This window comes from Penaeus monodon, chromosome 27, assembly GCF_015228065.2.
Source record: "Penaeus monodon isolate SGIC_2016 chromosome 27, NSTDA_Pmon_1, whole genome shotgun sequence".
Classification (NCBI taxonomy): domain Eukaryota; kingdom Metazoa; phylum Arthropoda; class Malacostraca; order Decapoda; family Penaeidae; genus Penaeus; species Penaeus monodon.
Window position 1 is genome coordinate 32,103,293 of NC_051412.1, and position 236 is coordinate 32,103,528.

Sequence of the window (236 nt, forward strand, 5' to 3'; positions counted from 1 at the left end):
ATCCACGCACATGGTAACCACCGGCCCACCATTGTGCCTGACAACCATAACGCTTTCATATGACATAAACTGTAAAAATTACAAGAAAATAGAACAAAAACAAGGCAATAGGAATATGTTCGCCGCATTTTGGGAGCTAGAAATGTATGCGCTCCGTAAAATATCACTGACAGTATTTTCCTCGTTGCGTCCCTACGTACAGTAAATTGATTTTATGAATATATAGATATAGAAGT